Consider the following 9,496-nt stretch of genomic DNA (forward strand, 5'->3'; position numbering starts at 1 on the left):
TGAACAAAGCTGAATTATTTATTTTTTAAATGTAGGGGGTAGATCAGCTTTAATATTGCAGATAGATTGTAACTTCCATCAATGTAATTGTCTGCATCACTTCCAATCCCCCATATGTTTTTCTTTCTCGCAAATACGATCCCCGGGACCACCCATACACAAAAAAAAAATGTATGCACGCATGACTGTAAGTCGCTTTGGATAAAAGCGTCTGCTAAATGGCATATTATTATTGTTATTATTATAAATACACTGCTCAAAAAAATAAAGGGAACACTTAAACAACACAATGTAACTCCAAGTCAATCACACTTCTGTGAAATCAAACTGTCCACTTAGGAAGCAACACTGATTGACAATAAATGTCACATGCTGTTGTGCAAATGGAATAGACAACAGGTGGAAATTATAGGCAATTAGCAAGACACCCCCAATAAAGGACTGGTTTTGCAGGTGGTGACCACAGACCACTTCTCAGTTCCTATGCTTCCTTGCTGATGTTTGTCACTTTTGAATGCTGGCGGTGCTTTCACTCTAGTGGTAGCATGAGATGGAGTCTACAACCCACACAAGTGGCTCAGGTAGTGCAGCTCATCCAGGATGGCACGTCAATGCGAGCTGTGGCAAGAAGGTTTGCTGTGTCTGTCAGCGTAGTGTCCAGAGCATGGAGGCGCTACCAGGAGACAGGCCAGTACATCAGGAGACGTGGAGGAGGCCGTAGGAGGGCAACACCCAGCAGCAGGACTGCTACCTCCGCCTTTGTGCAAGGAGGAGCAGGAGGAGCACTGCCAGAGCCCTGCAAAATTACCTCCAGTAGGCCACAAATGTGCATGTGTCTGCTCAAACGGTCAGAAACAGACTCCATGAGGGTGGTATGAGGGCCCGATGTCCACAGGTGGGGGTTGTGCTTACAGCCCAACACCGTGCAGGACGTTTGGCATTTGCCAGAGAACACCAAGATTGCCAAATTCGCCACTGGCACCCTGTGCTCTTCACAGATGAAAGCAGGCTCACACTGAGCACGTGACAGAGTCTGGAGACGCCGTGGAGAACGTTCTTCTGCCTGCAACATCCTCCAGCATGACCGGTTTGGCGGTGGGTCAGTCATGGAGTGGGGTGGCATTTCTTTGGGGGGCCGCACAGCCCTCCATGTGCTCGCCAGAGGTACCGAGATGAGATCCTCAGACCCCTTGTGAGACCATATGCTGGTGCGGTTGGCCCTGGGTTCCTCCTAATGCAAGACAATGCTAGACCTCATGTGGCTGGAGTGTGTCAGCAGTTCCTGCAAGAGGAAGGCATTGATGCTATGTACTGGCCCGCCCATTCCCCAGACCTGAATCCAATTGAGCACATCTGGGACATCATGTCTCGCTCCATCCACCAACGCCACGTTGCACCACAGACTGTCCAGGAGTTGGCGGATGCTTTAGTCCAGGTCTGGGAGGAGATCCCTCAGGAGACCATCCGCCACCTCATCAGGAGCATGCCCATGCGTTGTAGGGAGGTCATACAGGCATGTGGAGGCCACACACACACTACTGAGCCTCATTTTGACTTGTTTTAAGGACATTACATCAAAGTTGGATCAGCCTGTAGTGTGGTTTTCCACTTGAATTTTGAGGGTGACTCCAAATCCAGACCTCCATGGGTTGATAATTTGTGTGTGATTTTGTTGTCAGCACATTCAACTATGTAAAGAAAAAAGTATTTAATAAGATTATTTCATTCATTCAGATCTAGGATGTGTTATTTTAGTGTTCCCTTTATTTTTTTGAGCAGTGTATATACAGCTGTGTAAAAGATTAAGAGACCACTGCAAATGTTTCTTAAAATCAGCATCTCTACATGTATGACAGCCATTAGTAAGGTCATCTTCTCTGATGAGTCCGATTTTCAGCTTTGCCCAACACCTGGTCGTCTAATGGTTAGACGGAGACCTGGAGAGGCCTACAAGCCACAGTGTCTCTCACCCACTGTGAAATTTGGTGGAGGATCGGTGATGATCTGGGGGTGCTTCAGCAAGGCTGGATTCGGGCAGATTTGTCTTTGTGAAGGACGCATGAATCAAGCCACGTACAAGGTTGTCCTGGAAGAAAACGTGCTTCCTTTTGCTCTGACATTGTTCCCCAACTCTGAGGATTGTTTTTTCCAGCAGGACAATGCGCCATGCCACACAGCCAGGTCAATGAAGGTTTGGATGGAGGACCACCATATCAAGACCCTGTCATGGCCAGCCCAATCTCCAGACCTGAACACCATTGAAAACTTCTGGAATGTGATCAAGAGGAAGATGGATGGTCTCAAGCATCAAACAAAGCCGAGCTGCTTGAATTTTTGCGCCAGGAGTGGCATAAAGTCACCCAACATAAATGTGAAAGACTGGTGGAAAGCATGCCAAGACGCATGAAAGCTGTGATTGAAAATCAGGGTTATTCCACCAAATATTGATTTCTGAACTCTTCCTAAGTTAAAACATTAGTATTGTGTTGTTTAAAAATGAACATGAACTTATTTTCTTTGCATTATTCGAGGTCTGACAACACTGCATATTTTTTGTTATTTTGACCAGTTGTCATTTTCTGCAAATAAATATTTTTATTTGGAATTTGGGAGAAATGTTGTCAGTAGTTTATAGAATAAAACAAAAATGTTATTTTTATCCAAACATACCTATAAATAGTAAAATCAGTGTATCTGATAATTTTGCAGTGGTCTCTTAATTTTTTCCACAGCTGTATGTATGTGTATATATGTGTGTATATATATATATATTTATTATACACATCCTTTTTTAAAATATATTTCCCTTTATTACTTTCCAACCCCACCACCCCTTCCCTAATTGGAGTAAACTAGTGAACAACAATGCTTAGGCCTCTACTTCCAGCTTATACATACTATGTAGTACATACTATATAGTCCCCTATAGCTCAGTTGGTAGAGCATGGCAATTGCAACGCCAGGGTTGTGGGTTTGTTTCCCACGGGGGGCCAGTATGAAAATGTATGCACTCACTAACTGTAAGTCGCTCTGGATAAGAGCGTCTGCTAAATGACTAAAATGTAAAATATACATTTTATGGACACAGTCAATTTTACAATAATTATATTTTGTTTGTTTTTACTCCTGAACTTCCTCTACCCTCAACCTCTCCGATCATTTTCATGATGTCCATCCGGTTTGCTTCTATTTGCCATATCTTTCTAACTGTGCTCTTTCACAAAAGCTCTCAACCTATAACCTATATACTTATTATGGCCACAGTATGCTTTACATTATTAGTTATCTTGTTGTTATTAGTTGTTGTTAGTTGTTATTAGTCCCATCCTTCAACTCCATTCAACACCACCCATCTATCTCTTAACACCATCCATATTGGATTTGTACTTGCCATATATTTTTCAGCTGTACTGTGATGTTTTACAAAAGTTCTGAACCTTTCTCTTCTCATTGTTTCTACAGATTGTAAATTGAAAATAATTTTTTTTGCTAAAAGTATTATTATTGATCGATTGACTATGACTTTTCAGATCACCCAGTAATGCTATCTGCAGGGTTAGCTCCAGGTAAATATTGCAACAAAGCTGAATTAAATAGAAAGGATATTTTCTCCAAACGATTTGAAGTAGTGTGCACATGCGACTATTCTGTGTTGAGCAGTTAACAAAGAAATAGGTACTCCTATATGCTTAATTTAGAGTTATTAATCTCACTTTGGTTGTTCTACAAACGTTGGGCTATATGTTTTGATGTTTAAAACATTGTAAGGCGGCATGATGCGACTAATGATGATTTGAAAAATGTTTGCTTGAAAGGCATGAGCTCTGGTTTGTTTTTTGCGCAGCCTGTACACACTTCATCAGTCTCTCATTCACAATTTGACAAGCACTTGATAATGCCTCGAATTTCCTGCGGCATCCCCTTTGTGTGGCTGTAATGCACCCTAAAAAAAATCCATGCCTTTTGCGGCCAGTGGCCGTTGTGCCCTTGGCCCGGAGTGCTGCGTTGAGCCCTTCTCCATGAGTGCTGCGCGCTCCGAAGCACCTCTCACTCACATGGCTCTCCATCACGTGATCGGGTCTTTCTCACAGGCTACAAGTGAAGACAGACACATCGGGGACACAACTGCGCGCGTCCTTATCCAATTCCGAGGTGCATATTGAAAATTATCTTCCACAAACATGAAACTCACGCGCTGCTTATGTATGCCAGTTAGGCTCTACCCATTGTAAAGCAGATTAATGTGCTACATTTTAAGTTATTTGGCCACTTTAGTTGTGATACAAACTTTATCAAAACATATAGGACTATGGGCTAGGTTACATGAGGTGTGCGACTATGATTTGAAAAAGTTGCAAAAAAGGCATTGTTTCTTGCCTTAAGCTGGGCATCATTCACAAGTGATATATAATTCACAAGTGATAGGCTAATATTGTCACCCATCAGACTATTCTTGATTTAATACTGTCTTTACATATACTAAATAATATGTGTGAAATTTGTTTTGATTTAGAATGGACCATTGTCATTCACCTGTCTTGAAACTGGGGCAGCGGAAAAAATACATGTCATCAATGCACTTAAATAGTGAATGGAGGACGCTTTTCCCATTATTCATTTTCATGCCAGGTAGGCTAGACTCCTGTTGTAAAGATAAGCAATTAATATTAGGAAAGTTGAGAAATAAATAGTAGGCCTAGCCTATAGAAAGCTGATGGGATCCTCTTTTTAATAGAGGCCATCACTCTGTTTTCTCGCGCAACTGCATTGCCTATAGAAATGTTGCGCAACATGAGCGCATGGGCTCTTATGAAGTGTTTGATTAGATTTTCAATTACATTTGCATTGATGTCAGAGTGATTAGAGGGACAATAGAGTGCCAGGTAGTTAGTAAGTTTGGTAAGCTACTAATGACCATCAGCAGCATCAGAGCTTGGAGAAGCCTAATTTCCGTGACTAAACGGTCATGTGGAATTTGACTGCCTTCATGACTCTTGACCGCCGGTGTGGGGGTAATACGGTCACCGCAACAGCCCTACGTCCAACCAGCCTCACAACCGCAGACCACGTGTAACCAGGCCAGCCCAGGACCTCCACATCCGGCTTCTTCACCTGCGGTATCGTCTGAGGCCAGCCACCCAGCAGATGAAACTGAGGAGTATTTCTGTCTGTAATAAAGCCCTTTTGTGGGGAAAAACTAATTCCCATGGCTGTTCCCCTGCCCAGTCACGTGAAATCCATAGATTAGGGCCTATTTAAAAAAATTAATAATAATAGACTGATTTCCTTCTATGAAATGTAACTCAGTAAAATCTTTGAAATTGTTGCATGTTGCATTTACATTTTTGTTCGGGAGGTTTTATAATTTCTTACATTTTATTTTATAAAAATGACGTCATCCCCCCCCTCGCCCCCGTTAATCTTCAATTACCTAAAAACTTGTAAACTCAGATTTTTATATTCGCATGTTGTAGCTTAGACCCTATTTTAAATCCTCCGAGTTTTGTTATGTGCCCGCAATCGGTTGAGACACAACATGCTCTTGAATACAAGGTGGGTGTCATGTCATGTTTTGGCTGACAAATGTACTAAAATGGGAATAAAATAGAAATTTCAACTTTCAAAATGGTACCACAAAGATGGTTGGAGGGCCACACATCAGATCATTTTGACTTGAATGGGAATATCTGTAGTTTGAAATTAAACAGTCAATCCTCCATAGGAAACGTATTGAAATCATAGAATGTAAATATAGATAAAAGGAATAGACATGCCCATTAAAGTTGACATTCGGCGGTGGGTGGACCGGCGGTCATCTTTGTGGTAGTAATTAAAAGTTAAAATGTCTATTCAATTTAAATGTCAATGTGTACCAGATAAATTGCAGTGGTCTGAAGGGATAGGTCCATTCTATGAATTATATTTCTATGATTGCAATGACACCCACCCTGTATTCAAGAGCATGTTGTGTCTTAACCAATGGCAAGCACAACACAAATCCTCATGATGTAAAGTAAGCTACAACATATGAATGTATTTTTTTTTAAATCAGAGTTGACGTGTTTTTAGATAATTGAAGTTAAATGGTTAAAACATTTAATATATATATTTTTAATAAATATTAAATAGTTTGACAACCATGCCTGTAAGCTTTTAAATAACAGCAAACTCAACTGTTCATCTTTTCCAGTGATGAAGACATGGATGTCTCATGGTATGGTGGGGTATGCAAAATGGGTCAACTTTGAGCACCTTTATCTCCTGAATGTTTAGGCATTCAGGTCCAACAAGTCACTTTCTGACCAAGTCTTCCACAGGCAAACATGTTTTGTTTAAATCAAAAGGGATGCTGTCAAAAAGTGATTGAATTCAAATGGTTTTACCCAGCACCAATATTTCCCATTCATATAAGATTGATGTCTGGCCTGCAGATATCTAATAGATTTGCAAATAGGGTTCATCATATGATGTGGAATATCATCACATGTAGCCAAACCTGACAATTGAAGATTTTGGAGGTGAACTATCCCGTTAAAAACAGCCAAGTCCCTATTTGCCTAGGGGCCTATTCAAACACTCTTCAAATGCATCCTTCTTCCTGCCCTTCCTTGAAATAATCACTGATCTCACATGGTTGCATAGGTGCGAGCATGGCCTTCCACCGTGATGATTTCTCCAGTCATGTCATGTGAGATCAGTGATTAGCCTAATTCAAGGAATAAAGAAAGGAAGGATGCCTAAGTCTAGGTCTTGGTTGGTTTTGAGTGTGACCGCTTGAGAGGAAAGAGCAGAGCTAACTAACCAGCTCCAGTGACTCAGTCTGGAGTGAATGCATCAAGACATCGCCCCAGGGCCTCCACTGGGCTTGGGATGCTCTCTTTAAACAAACCCTTTACAATAATGTGTGTGAGAGACAAGTGTTTGTGAGTGTGCAAGAGTGTGTGTATAGGGGGGTGGGGGTGTGTGTGGAAAGGACATGCCATGTCTTTACATTATATGGACTGTATGGTCTTTATAGAAATCCAGTGAACCAAACCCACGATTTTAGGGTCAAAATATTCAATATGCTACGCTCTGTTACACAATAACAGTCTATTGTTGCTCAATTCAAGACTCATGTTAGCAGAGAAGACCTACATCTTGATCTAGTTATCTGCGTTGTCATCAGTGGCTGCACTGAGCATATCACCGATAGGTGTTGTAATAGGGAGATATTGCAGCTGATGTGAATTTATGGCCTATATTTTTGGTTTGAAGTTTATCCAATTCTCCAACGTTACACTAATTTCTATTCCCTTTTTTTCCCTGTTGTGTTTCAGTATGTATTCACCCTTTTTACAGTGTGATGTGAATCATAGTAAAGTAGGTAGTTAGCAGCTGAACTGGGGGTAAATGAACGTGGGGGGACTGTGCATTCAAATAAGGGAATTGCTCATGACAGCACATACATGATCTGATCTAGCCATGTAGCTAGACCAACTCATTCTGGAAGAAAGGAATCGGGTCATGGAATGCTTGGCTACAATAAAACCATAATGTGTCATTCATTCTATTTCTATGTCATCATGCCATGTAATGAGTCTTGTGTGACGGACTGCGTTCGAATCCGGGTATCGCCCTAGGTTGAAGATGGGATATATTTTCAGCCTAGGTCTCACCATGCATGAGTCTCATTCACTTTCAACTTTGTTAACTACACGTGTACAAGTCAGTGTATGCTCAAATAAGTGTGGTCATTGAGATAACTATCTAGCTAGTTATCCACATTAGACTATGTCATAGTTAGGGTGATACATTATTTTGGGGGCTTAAACATGTCACTGTCAGCTGATTTAGTTTAGCATTTTGGCTAATTAGTTATCTATGGATGTCTGCAAACACCATACCGTCGTTAGTTTAGTAAGCTAGTTAGCTGTGGCTTGCCAGCAATGTCAGTTAGCTGGTTAGCTAGCTAGCTGGCCATTCAATTAATTTCAGTCAATTGATATGTAACCTATTCTGATGCTAAATACACGCTAAGGCCAGAATCGCAAACTGGCTAACTAGCGCTAAACTAGACGGCTAGCTAGCTAGCCAGCCATCATTCTTGGCAATAAATTGCAACACTTACCACGGCTTGTTATGATCCCGCTCTAGCTACAGAAAAAAAAGCAAATCCCTGTAGCTAGTAGTGGTGGTGGTCTCTTCAATGGGGCGTCTCAAATCGACGTACGATGCATTGTCATCGATTTCCTTCTCACAGACATTTGACGATGAATTTGACTAGTTCTCAATTTCCTAGGCTAGCTAGCTTAGCTAGCTGTCTGACTAGCTACTTAATCCGTCCCGAACTGGTTAGCCGCTAGCTAGCTACTAGCTAACGTTAGCTGTGTACGGGGTGCGGCTGGTCTTCTTCCACCTCGCCTGCTCCCCTTCCTTTCATATCGTATTGTATCGCTACATCCGTCTTTCCGTAAAGTTTTTACAATTTCTAATATGCTTCTCCCCCGTCAGAGTTTTTCTGTCTCCCACCTTTTTTTTGTTCTGAAAAAGAAACAAGATGGCTGTGAGTGGGGCGGGAGCCATGCGAAAACCGGAAGTAACGTGCATGGGTGTCAAAGATTTTTATAAGTAAATCTCATTGTTCTATCTGTGTGGGTTTCTTCTTCGTCTTTTTCTTCTTCTTCTTGTCCGTTTCCGTTTCCGGCACACTAGACACTGTATTGCGTATTGCTGCCTTTCTCAGGCTGGAGAGTGAAATACACAGTTCAATATCTAGCAGGTGGACTAAAGAAACCACAACAACTTGCTATTTTGCTCTACCTGTCATTTGAGGCCAAAATAGTTGCAAGCAAAAATTTGGTTACACTTTACACCCAACTCAGTCAACTCACCAAAAAATATCCTCCTATCCTCACCATACTGTCTGCAATATAACACAACATGCTTCACAGTCTCTACCTCCCCACATTCCTCACACTTCCCATCTGGGGTTTTCTCCACTAGCAATAACCCACGTCCCAATCCACAATGCCCCAACCTCAGCCTTGTAAACAGAGCCACATTCCTCCTTTCCCTCCCAAGATACCAACTGCCCTTCCTCACAGAATTCTGGATAGAGAAAAACGATTAGTTACCGGAGTGTAACTCCAGTTCTATGAGTGGAGCGGAGCCCCATAGGGGAGCTCTGCTCCTATTGGTTTACCCTCTGCCCTAAGGCAGCATCAGCCTGAGACAAAATTATGCACACACCTGCAGCCAATAGGAGTACAGGTGTCCCTATAAGAGGGAATGCCTCCCCTCAATCTGCCTCCCGAGATATTTATCTTCAGCGAGACTAGAGAGGGTCGGCAGGGCCTTAAGTCCTATGGGGCTCCGCTCCACTCATAGAACTGGAGTTACACTCCGGTAACTAATCGTTCTATATCGTGGAGCTCCGCCCCATAGGGGAGCTCTGCTCCTATTGGTTTAAGGTGGAGCGTAGCGCTCCAAAATGTACTCCCTGCCGAGCCCAACA

The 9,496-nt window shown here is 42.2% G+C and overlaps 1 protein-coding gene across 1 annotated transcript in view; it reads right to left on the bottom strand.

Annotated features, from left to right (window-relative positions):
- The window catches only part of LOC311104435 (serine/threonine-protein kinase TAO2-like), a 40,070-nt gene extending 31,524 nt beyond the window's left edge, over nucleotides 1-8,546 (bottom strand). Inside the window, exon 1 of the mRNA XM_084146272.1 lies at nucleotides 8,111-8,546. The gene's annotated coding sequence lies outside the window, so the exon portion shown is untranslated. The remainder of the gene's footprint in view (nucleotides 1-8,110) is intronic.
- Nucleotides 8,547-9,496: the final 950 nt, after the last annotated feature.

The sequence above is a fragment of the Coregonus lavaretus genome (assembly GCF_964263955.1).
Source record: "Coregonus lavaretus genome assembly, chromosome: 28".
In the NCBI taxonomy this organism is placed as follows: domain Eukaryota; kingdom Metazoa; phylum Chordata; class Actinopteri; order Salmoniformes; family Salmonidae; genus Coregonus; species Coregonus lavaretus.